At 45.1% G+C, this 14,584-nt stretch overlaps 1 long non-coding RNA gene and 1 pseudogene across 1 annotated transcript; both read right to left on the reverse strand.

Moving 5' to 3' along the window:
- Positions 1–2,867: 2,867 nt before the first annotated feature.
- On the reverse strand, positions 2,868–3,957 carry LOC120650086. The gene is made up of 3 exons (XR_005665475.1): positions 3,905–3,957; positions 3,115–3,201; positions 2,868–2,944 (listed from the first exon to the last, which is right to left on the reverse strand). It is a non-coding gene; the product is annotated as an uncharacterized LOC120650086 (long non-coding RNA).
- Positions 3,958–5,848: 1,891 nt separating this feature from the next.
- On the reverse strand, positions 5,849–12,901 carry LOC120650082 (annotated as a pseudogene).
- Positions 12,902–14,584: the final 1,683 nt, after the last annotated feature.

Raw genomic sequence — 14,584 nt, forward strand, 5'->3', positions numbered from 1 at the left:
ATGCATTTAACATGCCAGCCACCCTCGTATCCTACAATGAGCATGAGTAGGAAATCACAATCATAGAAGGTCATAAACTTAGAGCAGATCATCTTTTTATAATGCAGTTATTTTGGAATTTACAAATTTACCAGACGGGAAAGTGTGTATGGTAGCATATTAACTACTGTCACACCCTGAAATTTTTAAATTTCAGGATGTGATTAAAATTAAAAATAAAACAATAATTTTCTCATAGATTTTAAAATTTTGCCAATATTTATTTTTCTTTACAGGGAATTTAGTATAAAAAAATAATTGATTGTCTTCTAAATTAAACAAGGTTGTTTTGTTTGTGTTGCATTCATGCCGAAATGCATTGTTTTATTGTTTGTTGTTCAGTTTGAATTTGAATCCTTGTGTTCAAATTTAAATTTGAATGTGTTTGTTTTTCTTTTGGAAAAAAATGGAAAGCTTTTCCCTCTCACTCTCTTGGTTTCCAGCCCATCCGGCCCATCCCTCCATCTCTCTCTTTTCTTTCTTTCCTCCCGCGGCCCATGGAGTCCCGTCGGCCCATTCTCCTCTCCCGGTCCAGTCCGCCTCCCCGCCCTCTCTCCCGCTCTCACCGACGGGTGGGCCCTGCCTGTCGGGGCCGTTCTCCTCCTCGCGCCCGACCGAGACTCGAGCAGAGCCCGAGTCCGACCGCATCCCGCCTCGCCGCGGCCTTCGTGGCGCGCACGCCAAGGATCTCCCCCTCACCCCTATAAAGGGCAGCGCCGCGGCCCCAAACCCCACGAACCCGTAGCCGACGCCCTCGCCCCGCTGGAAACCCTAACCGCCGCCGCCATTGGGGCTCTGGAGCTCGGAGCCGCCGCCGCTGATTTCCCGCTCCGTCGCCTTCCCATCGACCTAGAGCGCCCCCGGAACTCTGCACCGTGGTGAGGATTACGCCGGCCCCCTTTTCTCTCTGTTTTCCCCTTCGTTCACACGCAGAAAGCTCATCGGAGCGAGCTCCGACCACCCGAGCCGCCTCTCGCCGCCGCGCCCCTATGCACGATCTCCAAACCGCCTCCCAAGATCCGTAGCTGAGTTCCCCGTCGCGCGCTCTCGCTCCCAGGCCAACCCGCGCTCGAATCCGTGCCCTAGAGGCCGTTTTCGGCTAACGCCGGCGACCCCGCCGTCGCTCACCGCCGTGCGCCGCCGCCGCACCGCCCGATCCGCTCAGAGCCGTCGGATCCGAATCCGACGATCCAGATCCGATCTAACCCAAGTCAACCGAGCTGAATACCGGTCAACCCTAGTACACTTTGCAAAAGAGACCCTCGGTTTCATGGAAATCAACCCGCAGTCCATCAGCATTCAAAAATAATTACGTATAGGTCCTTCCTTTTACGTTTTAAACCCTGAGTTTTTCTAAAATCCAACCCGCCGTCCGTGAGTCGTGTTTTTGCAATCTAACCCCTGCATATAAGGTTTAATTATGTTTAGACCCCTAGTTTCTTTGATGCTAGCCCCTGGAAGTTCAAAACTCTCACAAACAAGCCCCTAGTGCACTGTTTTAGCCATATCTTTCACGTTTTAACTCCGTTTTCATCGATTCTTGCGCTCACGTGATCCTTGTGACATGTGCAATAGCTTTGTAACCTTTTTATCCTCTGTGAGCACACTTTGTTGTGTCTTACAAATCTTTTCTGTTAGTCCTTAACTCTTTAGTTAATCGCGATTAGATCCCTGAGTCACCGTTTATCTCATAGAATCGCCGTTTTAGTTCTGTTTTCCGCGTTTCTTGCGCTCTCATAATCGTAGCAGCAAGCCCTATCCTTTAGTGTGTTCATTAAAAGTCTTTCTTTTGTTATGGTGTAATGTTCTTAGTTGTATCTTGTTGTTTGCTTTGTATGGTTGCTCGTTGATTGCTCCGAGTAGAAGTATCGTTGTTTGAAGCTTGAAGAATCAAGAATTCCAAGTGAGCAAAAGCTGAAGAGCAGTAAGAGTAGCTTTTCGTTGGAGAAAGGCAAGTGACCCTAACCATGTTTCTATCTATGCTTTATTTACAAGAGTATTATGATTTAATTGGAATATGGAGAACCACCCAAGAAAACAATACAACCACAATACTACATGGCTCTGGTCTTGGCTAATTAATTAGAGACTCTAGCTTGTGACAATCTTACCGGAAGGGCAAGAGGGGACGCATTGATGGGATATAGCTCAGTCCTCTTGGGGCAATTGGTATTGTTTCATGATCCTTTGGCAAGGTATCACCTCATTAGGGCAGTGTTATGACCACTTTGGCTTGAAACCTTAGCGGATTGTCATAGGTTAGGGAATCTTTGTAAAGGCCTCGTAGCGTCCCTATGCAATCACATCTCGGAAGTGTGGTATTGTGCCTGATCAGCATATATGCGTGGTTGGGTTCAAAGTTCTTCGGAACTTTTACGCGAATTGTGGTGAAAGTGTACAACCTCTGTAGAGTTAAAACTAACCGGTTAGCCGTGCTCACGGTCAAGAGCGGCTTGGACCCTCACATGATTAATAAACTTAAAGATGGATATAAATTATTTTTTGGTTATTTCTCGTGGCCTTGCTGAGTACCAACCATAAGTGTACTCACCCTTGCTTATTGCTGCTCAGAAGGAGAAGGTTTATGAAGTCTTTTTGAAGATGTTGCTGAGATCTAGGCGTACGCAACCCCCAGTCGATTGCCTGTGAAGTTTGGAGCCTTCGTTTCCAGGATAAGCTGTAAACTCTTATAGTCTTTTATTTGTTTTAGTTCTCTTTTCGTGATACTGTTACTGATTATTCACTTATGATGTCTCTATATGTATAAAACTTGATCCTGGCATACATATAGTTATGCATTCGGTTTTGTTCTTAAAACCGGGTGTGACAACTACAACACTTGCAATACATATGGCTGTGATAAGATCATCGTGTTCAAACACAAGGTTGAACCCCACTGCCACGCCTGCAATCTAGTATAGACAGATGTTAAGTGTTTAAAAGATTACAACTGTTGTCATGCTCTGTTAAGTGAAATGAGTTCTCTACAATTAAATGCATGCATAGGGCAATCACATAAACACCCAAGAATGAAGCATTGCCAGAGAAGGAAAAATCCATAGTCTGCAGACATACCATGGTTACTTCAGAGGTTAACAAGGATACCCATGCCTGAAGACCAAGAGCAACACATATCACCTGACTGTACTCCTGACGGCAAATCTATTTGGCATTGTAAAAGTACAGAAAGTGAGATTCAGATTTCCATAAGCCTACCCAGAATCTCAAGAAAATATAGAATAAAAGAAGCATTTTCTAGATAGAAAATTTAAGCTACAAGAAATTTGTTATCAGATATGAACACCGTACACATTTCCTTTTTTTGTCAAAAGAAAACTGAGAGATCTTTAAGAGAACATGTGATCTGTACTGTCATTTGTTAAAATCAATTTTGATAGAATCTATTTTAAAATAAAATTGCTTTTACTATGAAGTTTGGACATAAGCTTTTTTCTAGATAAATCAATATAAAAACAACAAGAGCATACTCAGCTCATAGAATAGTACCAGGAAGAGAGAGAACGGAACAAAGCAAAACAACAAAGTACCATGAGTGCACTGATGCCAAAAAAACTAACGGAGCCTGACGGCGCTGGACGAGGGCACCTACCCATGCGGGCACCGAGTATTTTCCGCTTTTTTTTTGTCTCAATAGACCAAGAGCAACATCTATTTAACAGAAGTGATACAAATATTCTAAAGAGATGAAAAGGAGATCCAGCACTTCATAAGAAATACTTAAAATTCTCGTTATGCTAAACTCTAGTATATCTGCTATAACAGGTGAGATATCTGGCAGTGGTTGCGGTGAATGGTATGAGTTCCACAAACTTCAACAGTAAGAAAGTGCTCAGTATGTTTGTACCTCTGCAAGATTTTTCCCCGTGACCATGCCGATACAAGTTGACAGATATTGACATAAAATGGCTGAGAAATTGAACAGCAACACCAGTAGCACAAGATCGTACCCAAACCGAGATCCAGCATCCACTGCCACCAACCACTTTCCAAGGTCAATACATGCCATCGAGATCAGAAGTGTTGGTCCAAGGGTACGGAAAAGATTATGCTGGCCATCCCCAGCGGCCAGAGATTCTATACTCCGCACAGCATTCATGTTGTAGACACAACGATGATCAGCAAAAGCTCAGTATGGGTGCACACCACTGAGCCTAATAGCCAACTGCTTATCAAACTTCGCCTCTCTGCACTCTGCTGTTATGATCCAAGAAGTCCACTAGGACTCTTCAGAGGCGACGATCATCCAGGACATGGCATTCTTGATCTAAGCTCTTTCCATCAACAATCCACATTCCCCACAACCTTTAGCTTCACAAAAATGAACACTACATGATTCTTGCAAAGGGTGTGAACTAACTACTAGGCGCGTAAGGATATACTTCCTTATGGAAATGGTGAGCACTGAGCAGCACTGTAGAGGTAACCACAAATAGAGTGGGTGTCTTCCTCCCCATCCAAACAATCCAATATATTTTCAATATGGGAAGAAAGCTTAGGGTTCTCTACCACATTATTTCAGGATCTTGCGCCTATAGAAGCAATAGACCTTGACACCGAGCCACCTGCAATGGGATCGAAGCACCATATAAGCCGAACCAAACGAATCGAGAAACATGCATTGAGGCAGCAGGTAGTCAGGCCAAGAATCCTCTTTCCAGTTAATTGTGGGAATAACGAACCAAAAGAAACACACACCTACACACAATGACACAAATAACCCAAATCTGCTTTCCTTAGTTACTTTTTTTTACCAGGACAGCCCGCCTCTTCAGCTGGAATTCCCGGACACGAATTCCGAACCGAAGATACTCTGTACAGGACCCTGCAAGCACTACTGATCGCAAGAATCGGATCTCTGAAAAGTCGGGGGAATTTTTTTGCGGCGTCCCCCTCTGAGTCCAGTGGGAGAAGAACTGAAGAAGATAACTGAACCCTCTGTCTTTTTTATTTGCTCCTCAATCCTCGTACCTCGGTCGGTGAGAGACGACGGCGGCGACGAGCAAGGATGGGCTGAGGCGTCTTAGAGGCTGTACGGGGCTCAGGTGGAGGAGGCCGGGCCGCCGGGCGGGTGGCGGCGAGCGTGGAGCCCTCGTGTCCACTCTGCAGGCACCGAAACGAAGGGCATGACTGCCACGTACGAGGGGCGCGGAGATGGAGACATGACGCCGGAACAAGGATGCGGCGCCTTGATCCACGAGACCGGAACCCGCCACGCGAGAACCGCTCGCCCCAAGGTCGCGGCCATGGCGATCCACGAGGGGACGGGCCGACGGGACTCGAAGACATGTTTTGCCCCTGAACTTCCTGACACGGTGGGAGGAACGAACAAGGCATGAAAGATACAAAACGCATGCAGAATGGCAGAGCTGAATTACTGAAGAACGTTAGCCGGTTCAGAGATACGAGATGGCCAGGAAGACGGTTCATCAGGCTCTTCAGCTACTCTAGAACTAAGCTTTAGGGTTCTTCGGTAACCTCTTACAGATCGGGACCAAAGCCAATCGCAGGCGGCTTGGTCATTAACCTAAAGAAAAAGATCAACTGAAGAAAACACTGTTTAACATATGAAAACACGCATTAGCTACATCATCTACGGTCGTCGTGAAGTCGCTGAATCGGCATCGAAGACGCCTTCTTGTTCTGCTTCCCTTTCTCTGACAAAACTGAATCGTAAAGCCAATCGAACCCCTTTTATGGTTCAGTGTTCAGTTTCAGGGATGCCGGACAGGCGGACACACCGGGGCTCTCAGGAACCAGGCAAAATGATTCCGGGAAATAACAGCCGCAGTACAAGATTCACAGCTCATCTACAATTCACATAGTACGGCACCGAAGGCCAAAAAAGTGAGTCTGAGTCATACTACATTTCATTCAACAGGCTGCTTCAGGAACAACTCACGACGTACATACATCAGACAACCCTCGGCCGCTGGTGCCGGGTAAGAACATCAGACGCAAAAACTGGGACGGACCAAGGGCCAAAAAGGAGATAAAAAGGTTTGAACCATGATTCAAGAAGCAGCAAAATGGCACGAAGCCTACAACGGCGCTAAGTCGGTTGTCAACCAGCAAAAACAGCATGCGAGAACAAGAGCCTTTTCTTTTTGTTCTACCGTCCTGCTGAAGTCTTGCTGGAAAGTCTGCGCTTGTACCGCTTGAGCACAGAGGCCAAGTTCTCCTTCCCCTTGGGGAAGGCGACGTCTCCGGCAGCCGTGCCACTCCGGCCCTTGCGGGCAGAGACGGCCTGCTCCACGCCCTTGATCACCTCCAGGATCGCAGCTGCTGTGGTGAAGCTTCCGGGGATGGGCTTGCCAACCACACCTGACTTCGTGAGGCAGGCACACCCCGTTAGGGGTTTCCGGGGCTTGGAGAATGCGGGCTCAATGATTCCCTACATCAAGAATAAACATTTTTTTAGAAACACTTGGGAGACAAAATGAACCCAAGGATTCCAAGGCTTGAATGCATGATGCAAAAATTCCAAACTCTAAACTAAGCTGATATGTCTGATTTTCTATGATCTAATCAATTGGCTTTAACAAACTTTGTTGCATGGATGAGGCACCAGCAGAAGGGCAGGACCAATGGCTGAATCTATTTCTCAAAGCATACCCCATTTCTAGTGGTAAGAAAATGTTTTGTAATTTGCTGAAAAGTAGACAAGGAGACAGAAGGATCACCTGTAGACGGTTGAGAACGTAAGTATAATTCCCCCATAGTTCTGGCCTACTTTCCACACGGGAAAGGTCTAGCACCCGGTGGATAGACCAGACACCAACACTGACAACAAGTGAAGCCCGCCAAACACAATCATCTCCACAATTGGGCACTCTGCACACAGCATTGGCACATCTGTCATCACTGTTTTCTTCTCGTGAAATTCTCGCGGCTTCAAAGACTTGAACAATTAGATTTTCATCACAACCGCCGTTCTGACTAAAAAGCCAAACTGATCCTTCCAGCTTCAACAGCTTCATGATGCAAAATCTAAGATAGCCAAGAAGTTCTGCCTCACACGCTGCGTAAGAGAAATCATCCTTTGTGGCACTACTTGATCCCTGGCTGGTGCTCGTTTCTCTTTTGTTCAACTCTACACTTGGCACACCAAACAATTGTTCAAACGGCTGCTGGGCCCAAAGGGATTTGGTGTTAGTGTTCATACTTGAGTGCATAGACATACCTATCTGAGCATTATGCTGTGAGTGCAGGTTAAATGGAGATGAGGACCCGCTCGCTGAGTCCATATACCGTGATTTTTCAGATGCCAACCTACTAAGATATGACAGATTTGCAGCAGGACCGCCCAAATTCCCTTCATTCAGAACAACATTTCTGCTTGCAGCAATAACCTTAGAGATGTCAGGTGAACTGTGGTACTTCTTTGAGTAAGCAGATGAGTCTACACTCTCACTCTCACCAACGTAGGTAGGATCGTAATAAGATCTTTCCATTGCTACTGTACTTAAGCGGTTCAAGGTTTGGCTTTGCAAAGAACTAGCTCCCAGTGATCCAAGCACGTCCTGGTTACGAGCATTCATTGCAGAGGCAGTATAGTTAGTAGCAGATTCAGGTGATATAGTAAGTTGCCGTGGGTCAAGTTGACTGCTTGAGTGCAGATTTCGACTTGCAGTCATGCCTTTCAAATAGTTCGCTAGGTGACACCCATGAACAGTAACAGGCTGATAAAACTGGTTATCTGAGTATGATGGCGCATGGAAACTTGACAAGTGTTCAGCATTTTGATCAATGAAGGTTCTGCGTGAACTTGGGATATCTCTGTTCGGTAAATGCATGCTTTGAGACCAGGTTGGTGAACCCATGGCACCCATCTGGAGCCCATAACCCCTGTCTGGATCAGAGAGATCTTTATCATGAGAGTCCCATGTGTTTAGCACAGTAGCCGACCCACGCCTTTCATCTCTCATCATGGGACTCCTGTATGCTTCAGTGGATAGGTTATCTTTCCTCACAGCAGAACCAGCTGCTCCCAAGTCCAGTCCAATCAGAAGGCTGACCCTTTTAGTGTTGGCCTCTTGCGTAAGCTTACCATGATAATCAAAAAGAAACCCCCAGAACTCATCAAGAATTGCTGCTAACTGCCTCCTTGCTGCACGGCCCAACCCAGGCTGTCTTGAGGGGATACCACTACCACTGACATTACCAGCATCAGTGTCATCCCCCCTGCTCATCGGGAGAGATGGTAGATCATCGGAAGTGAAAGAAGGTGCCTTACCTCCAGGAGACTTCTCAAATTCCCAATCATGTGAAACCTCAGTTTCCTGCTGTGTGCAGACATTTGCTTCTACTTGAACAATCTTCTCAGTTTCTCTCTTCACTTTGATATTCTCTGCAGTACTTTGTTCTACTACAGCATCAGCAGAAACTTTTGACCTTGTCTCTCTCGAACAAACTTCAACATATTTTGGCTCCTCGCAGAATATAGATGGTGAGGGGTGAGATTCTGGATTAATTTCCCTATGAGCAGTTGGTGATTGATCACCACGATCAGATTCTGTAGAGTTGTCAGAACCCTCGGTATACCCCAAAGCTGACTTCTGATGCCCTTCCAGTGAATCCTTTGGAACAGCATCAACAGAAGGCCGCTGGACCTCTTCATGTGCCACATTTTGCGGATAAGTCTCTTCTATATGATGAGTACTGTCCAATGGTTCTCTCTGTGGGTGCACAGACAACTCTTGAGTTTCAGCTTCATTACTTTCTGACTTTAGTGGAGTAACAGCAAGGAATAGTGTGAAAACAATAGTTGCAAGAGAAATTAGGACCACAACAGTATATGGAAGTAAAACATGGCCTCCAGTGTTTCCTTTGAGATTGTTTGTCCAGGTGCTGTCACCAAATAAGATTTCCGCCGCAAAAATGATATTTATAAATAGCATAAGAAGAAATGCAAGAGCTGCACATATTTCAACATACAAAGATATTTTGTAGCTGCCCATTATTGATCTTGACGAGGAAACACGAAAAAGGGGGATAACAGATGAAGGAAGGAGCATAGCCTGGATAATTGGGCAGATAATAAGTAACTGATATATCCCTTCAGAACCTGCAACTTTTGCACAGTAGATAGTAGGAATCACGGCGAAACCCTTAAGTAGGAGATGATGTGCAGAATGAGGCAGTTTAACACCAAAAAAATTCTTCGAAATCACATCACTACTAACAATAGATGTCAGTGAGATGATATGGCTCGAAAAGAGAAGGATCACTAACAACACAACTGGTGCTGCAGGACTCGCAAATATCTGCAAGAGATATGGATAGAAACTCAGCAAGGAGCTTTAATGCAGTATCCATATTCAAAGCAATAGTACTTTTAACAGAATTCCATGCTGTTATGCCCATGTAACATGTAAAGCTGACGGACTGAGCCACACGCCATCGGGTCCTCTGGCCATCAGCCGAACAGTTATCTAAATTAGGGTAGTCAGGATACTGCCCAGATATTAGGTTAGGATAGTATTTAGATTAGAAGGCTATTTCTTTTAAGAAAGAAGGCTCCTCACTAGGTTTTAGTATGTTTATATGCATAGGAGGTCCCGGTCATAGATACATGGGCAAGGACTCATATTCATCAAGTAAGGAGAAGAGGATTCCCTACCAATGAGCTCTCATGCCACAACTAATTCACTCAAAAGGGTAAATTGCTAAGGAGAAGTGGACAATATACTCAAACCATTTCGGACAATTGCAAACAGTGTAACAGAGACATGCTAGAGATACTGAACTTATGAGTTTGACTGCTGCTAGAACACTAATAGTAATAGGCAGTAGCACAAAGAGCTTGACAAAATAAACAGAAATTCGACAGACCTGGTTCATTAACTCTATACCATCTTGAAAGGTGACAAGTGTTATGTTACTGGATTCATTTGCTGCTGAGCTCAGTAGAACGTAGTTCACAAGAAAAACCCCAGTAAATATGAATAATATAGAAAACAGATGGTCATGAAACAGGGAACCAAGGGTAGGAGCTGGAGATCTTCTTTGGACCTGCACAAATGATATATGAATTAACATACAACAAACCAATGCAGATCATGGAAAGTGATCTGTTTTATCAAAATGGATTGGAGAGTACAAAAGTATAATGCAATAACTTGATGCGTTCTACAGTATTTTTAAGCAGAATTTTGAATGGCTGTCAGTGGTAATGCAATATTGGGGTTTGACTGGGACCCGAGGCATTTCTTACCTCCTTGCCCTTGCGACAGATGTAAGCTAAGTTTTTAGGGCGAGGTCGGGGTCGTGGTGTTGTCTTTGTAAAGGGCGCCATTTTTCCTTAGAACTTGATCAGTGTGGGTGGGTGTGTTTGTAAGGGCTCTTCCCCTTATTTTCTTCTTAATATAATGATACACAGCTCTCCTGGGTGTCCGAAAAAAATTAGAGCCATATTGATTCATTTCTGGGCCCATCAGGCCATCACTGATTATGACAATCTGAAATAACTAAGGATCCTTGATGAGCACAAGAAAACATTTTTCTGTTTTTTTAACGGCAACAGTAGGGGAGACCCCTACACTGCCTACATGTTTCTCTGTTTTAGCCATTATCACTCAGCTTATCAAGATAAGAACTGTAGATGACAAGCTTCCAAAGATAGTTTCACTCAGTGACCAGAAACTACTCCCTCCGTCCCACAAAGACTGTTCTTTAGAAAATTTCAGACATATTACTAGGACTGGAGAATGACCATGTTACCCCTAATTAACTATAGCAGTTGTGACTGAAGACCGCGCTGTTTATTTGGTTCCCTAGATCTTAAATAAATGCAAATGCATTGGAACCAGAAAACTTAAACATTTGATTGGCTCCATGCCCTTCCCAATGCAATTCTTTCTTGGTATTTGAAATTGCTTTAATTAGATGGATTTTAATACAATCTAAACAAACAGTCTTTGTGGGACAAAATGTGAAGGCTAATCAAACAGTGTTTGCGGGACGGAGGGAGTATAGTATATAGTGTTTCTTATTATGTACTATATGACAATTCTGAAATAAATTGATGTCCTAGTGGTATAATTTAATTTTGAAAACATGGAACGTCACATACACCAAAGAAGACACATCCAGGAAAAGGAAACTACACATCACCTTTTCCTGTAAGACAAAGTTTGGCGTAGTTTACCACAACAAATGTAAATCCATATTATCTGATAATTGCAACTAATCACAAGCAAGAGAGAGATAGATTTACCTGAACCACTGATGAGTGAAAATAAAAGTTGTTTGCTATTACATTTCCGCCAAGTGCCATCAGTGAGTATGCACTCTCACCACTCAGCTTGGGGAACATCACATTCACATTGATGGGGACTTTTGGTTGACTGACTAACAAACCTAGCACAAAACAAAGAAGTGCAAAACCTGCTACGCAAGCATTGAGTGTTCCAGCCATCCTCTTGTCCTAGAATGGGCACACGAAGAAAATCATAAATACATAAGATATTAGAGCAAGTCTTCCTTGTATGATGCAGCTCTTTGGGGTGAATAAATTTACCAGATGGGAGACAGCGTATGGAAGCAATTAACTACAATACTTGAAAAACATATGCTTGGGATGAGATCATCATATTCAAACACAAGGTTGAACCCAATTGCTACGCCTGCAATCTGAAATAGACAAAAGTTGTTTGAAATATGAGAGCCGGTTACATGATGTGGCAGAGTATGCATAACAAGAGCACATAAATATACCCTAAGGTGTCAAAGGGCCTCTAACCTAGTGGTTAGAGTACCTGAGTAGCACCCAGCAGACCCGGGTTCGAATCCTCGTGGGAGCGAATTAATGAAAAGCCGTGGGGCAGTACTAACCCCACCGGTCCTAGAGTTGTTTTAATATACCCTAAGGAGGCATTGACAGAATATAGATTTGTCTAAAGTGAGCAGGCATACCATGGTCAGTTCTGCAGTAAACAAGGACAGTCCTGCCTGAAGACCAAGAGCAAAACAGATTGTCCGACTGTACTCCTGGTGGCAAATCTATCATTCATGTAAAGCAAGACAAGTAAGATGCTAAGAAAAGCGGAAGAATATGCTGCAATAGCTGAATAAAATGTAGATCATCACATAATAATTTTCTCAATATGACTTAAAACTTCAAACTGTGAGAGGTTTCAAATAAAAAGGAGAACCCCCACTCCTATCAATCCATTCACCCCACTGCAAAATAACACCGATAGTGGTGGGTCATATTCTATAACCATCATGTTTTGCTGCAACAAGCGCATAAATATTTTCTTCTTACACCCAGAATTTTCAATTTCATTCGATAACAGTAATGCAATTCTACCCAAGGCGCATGAAGCCTGGCACTTGGTTAATCAAATTAAGCACCCTTCTGTATACTAAAAAATGCTTGCTTGCCACACAGGTGAGTTGTGAAATTAACATCTCAACTTACATACTCAAATTTCTGTTAGTATTAAAGGTGAAAATGGTTCTGGTGCAATGGTTCTTGTGAAAATGCAATGGTACTAAAAAATGCTTGTATTATCAGCTAAAATCTGAGACATCTCTATGCAATGGTTCTGGTGAAAATTCTAATAAGTACTAAAGGATTTGCTAAATGCATACCTCTGCAAGATTCTTCCCTGTGACCATGCCGATATAAACCGACTGATACTGGTATAGAATGGCTGAGAAATTGAAAAGCACCACCAGCAGCACGAGATCATACCCGGACCGAGATCCAGCATCTACTGTCGCCAACCACTTTCCAAGGTCAATATACCCCATTGAAATCAGGAGTGTTGGCCCAAGGGTACGTAAAAGATAGGCCATCCCCAGCAGCCAAAGATTCTAAGCTCTGCACACCATTCATGGTGCACAATAATAGGGAATAATAGGGAGATCAGTATGGATCCACACCTTCGAACCAAATACCCAACAGCTAATCAAGCTCCAGTCCTCTGTGTATCTACCTTGATCCAAGCCGTCCAGTCCAATTCTTCAAAACTGATGACCATCCAGAGCAGCATAAAAACCCGGAACACGGCATCCCTGGATTTGCTCCAACCACAAAGAATGAGCACTACATAATTGTTGCGATGGTGTAGACTGAGAATATAAGTGTTTCCTTATACCGAAGTGGTGCGACGCGTAGCAGAGTTAATCGCAGACACGGAAGTTCGGTCTTCCCTACCGCCCCTAAGACGACCCACCTGAAACAAGATCGAGGCACCCATGAGGTAAAAGCAAACCGAAATCGAGCACTTATCACAGGATCAAATGGGAAACGAAAATTGCGGCAGCAAAACTTCAGACGAAGGAGCACTCTTTCCAGCTAGCGTAGCTCAGTGGTCGTGCCTCCAAGGCTCCAATCAGTTTCGAACAAAACCTTTTTCCATATTTTTTTACAACAAGGAACCCCCTTTTTTTTGGCTTGGGAATCACCAGCCACCGAGGACTCCGAAAAGGGAAACGGTATCGTACCTCGGTCGTCGAGTGGCGGCGGCGAGCAAGGACGACCGGCGGACAGCCACAGCCCACAGCCAGCGCGGGGCGGAGACGGGACGCGGCCGAGGTGGGCGCGACGAGAGCACAGGATGCGGCGGGGGGCGGGGGCGTGCCGCGCGCGTGAGTAGGATGACCCGTCAAGCGGGCGGCGGAGCGGAGGAGCGGCTGGGTGCGGTGGGTTTTGTACGTCGCGGGTAGCCGACTAGCGAAGCGGCTGGCGGCGCGGGTATGGAAGAATCGCGGGGGCGGCGCAGCCGATTGGTACAGATCTGCATGCAGCCCACAGCCCGACAGCCCGTCCATGAGCCCGGTTTTTTGGCCCGGCCCAAGCCCAGCCCGACCCGATCTGTACCGTGCTCGGGCTAGCCTGGCCCGCAAGCATGGGCCGTGCTTGGGCCGCCCCCTGAAAGCATCTAGGCCCCTAATTCGAGTTTTGGTAATTAATAACAACGGTTTGTGGATTAACGATTTCATTTGAGATGATGAGTATAGGTTGATCCACAGATTTGGTTGTGAACGTATGGAGTTTTGGAGATGATGAGCAAAGCTCGGGCTCAAGTCAAAGGTATAAAATAGGGCTTTTGCATTTTACCGGACACAAGGCGTTTAGTGGATGAAAAGTGACCGGATTTGTTGGATAGATAGCCGTACTATCAAGAAGGGTTGTATACTCATGCTTGACGGATCTTTAATGTCATTTTGCTCAAAATGTCTAATTGCATGCATGAGGGCTAACGGCGTTTTGAAAAGTTTCGAAAAAGACTAAATTTGAGAGCTGACTGAGTAACGGCGGACAGTCCGCACCAGAGGGGCGGACAGTCCGCGCCCGTTCCAGAGAGCTTGCAGAAGCTCTGGTGGGCTGGCGGACAGTCCGGCCCAGGTGGGCGAACGGTCCGCCACTATATTTCAAACTTGTACCAGAGAGATTGTTTCTCTGGTTTGGGCTTCAAAGTTGAACGGCGGACAGTCCGCCCATAGGGCGCGGACGGTCCGCCGGCTAATCTCAGATTTGTACCAGAGAGGTTGTTTCTCTGGTTTGGGCTGATAA

Source organism: Panicum virgatum, chromosome 9K (genome assembly GCF_016808335.1).
Source record: "Panicum virgatum strain AP13 chromosome 9K, P.virgatum_v5, whole genome shotgun sequence".
Lineage (NCBI taxonomy): Eukaryota > Viridiplantae > Streptophyta > Magnoliopsida > Poales > Poaceae > Panicum > Panicum virgatum.